Genomic DNA, 1,722 nt, shown 5'->3' on the forward strand with positions numbered 1-1,722 from the left:
GTATGTACATACATATACATGTAAGCTTTGTGTACATTTACATTTCTCTAATCATATGTTTGTGAGTTTTACATGCATATGTGGGCCACATATCGATGAACACAAATAAATTATCGGGGAGATCAGCTGATAAATAAGAAGATGAAAAAGAGAGATTTGTGATACAAGTGAAGTTAATAAGCTTAATAATCAATTAATCAATATTAAACTACATTAAACATAATTAGATTAATCTTAAGTTAAAAAAAAAAATAATTATAATAATTAATAATTGAAGTTCAATGGAATGCATAGGAGCATAAACATTTAATTGTTGATTCGCTTATTTTAGGTTAGTAACCATGTGCTATTATCTTTTCGTTGTAATAAAAGAACGCTTATTTTAGATGAATCAAATTGTGTCGTTGCTCCAAGGGAGTACCAACGTATTATAAATCAACAATTAGTACGTTTATGGGAGAATAATACAAACAAAAAAAGCACACTATGGCAAAGCTACAATTTGGGTTTGAATTGGCTGCTGACGAAGATCAAAAATCAAACATTATTCTAATAAAATCTATAACAGACGAAGATGGGAAGAAATACAGCATTCCACAAAATTACCAATCATGCAAAGTTCACCCTGAACTTATGAAGTTACCAGAATTCCGGAACGTTGCAAAATCATTGCAAAAACGGGGACAATTCAGGAATGTGTGGATGAAACTAAGTGACGAGATTTTACAGCTATACAGAGATGGAAGTGGTAATATGGTAATCAATAACTATCTGCTACAAGATATTTCGGGCATGGAACAAAGCAAAGCAAACACCTCTGCAGATCAAATAGATACAACTTTATTGAAGCTTCTTGAAAAATTATGTGAAAGATAAAGTGACTCTATGAAAGATTGTAAAAGCACAAATTTGAATAGATTATGTGACAAATTTGTGCTTGATAGATTTGAAGGTAAAAAAATTAATTCAAACCAATGGTTACAGACATATGAAAGTGAGTGTAATAGGTTAGGTATTATCAAAGATGTAGAGAAAATTGAAGCTTTAAGACTATTCTTAGATGAGGCAGCGGAGGAGTGGTTTAACTCTATGTTAATTAAACATACAATAAGCTCTGAGTGGGCAACATGGAAAGAAAATTTTTTTACAAACTTTTGCAGATAGAGGTTGGACTTCTGTCACCTATGCGCTGAATTACAAATATATCTCTGGCTCACTTCTGGATTATGCATTAAGAAAAGAACGTTTATTACTGGAAACTGATAAAAATATGAATAATATAACTTTAGTAAATCTAATTGTCCACGGACTTCCAAAATTGATAAGAAATAAAATTGACAGACAAGATGTCACCGTTCCAGTTGCTTTATTTAGTGAACTGAGAAAATTTGAGGACATTCTCGAAACAAAATATGTCAAAGCATATGAAGATAAATCTAAAATATTTAAGACAGAAGTGAAGCCCAAGTTTAAACAACCTTGTAAGATTTGTGAAAGCAGAGGGAATAAAAATAGATATCACCCTGTAGATTTGTGTTGGTTCAACATCAGAGAAAACAAAAGCACCGAATCAAATAAAAAGAATAAACTCAGTATTGGAAATTGACACTACTGCAGATCCAAAAAACTAAATATTCCCCCACTAATTGGAGTTAGAGTAGTACTAAATGGGAAAACTGAATGCAGGGGTATTTATGATCCTGGCTCAAGTGTCACACTTAT

General features: G+C 31.6%; 1 long non-coding RNA gene across 1 annotated transcript; it reads left to right on the top strand.

Moving 5' to 3' along the window:
* The first annotated feature begins 245 nt into the window (after window positions 1–245).
* Window positions 246–864, top strand: LOC149090459 (uncharacterized). Its single transcript, XR_016197614.1, has 2 exons — window positions 246–331; window positions 387–864. It is a non-coding gene; the product is annotated as an uncharacterized LOC149090459 (long non-coding RNA).
* The last annotated feature ends 858 nt before the right edge of the window (window positions 865–1,722 follow it).

The sequence above is a fragment of the Drosophila navojoa genome, unplaced genomic scaffold (genome assembly GCF_054131105.1).
Source record: "Drosophila navojoa isolate 15081-1374.11 unplaced genomic scaffold, UAZ_NAV_1.0 NAV_Backbone_142, whole genome shotgun sequence".
Classification (NCBI taxonomy): Eukaryota; Metazoa; Arthropoda; class Insecta; order Diptera; family Drosophilidae; genus Drosophila; species Drosophila navojoa.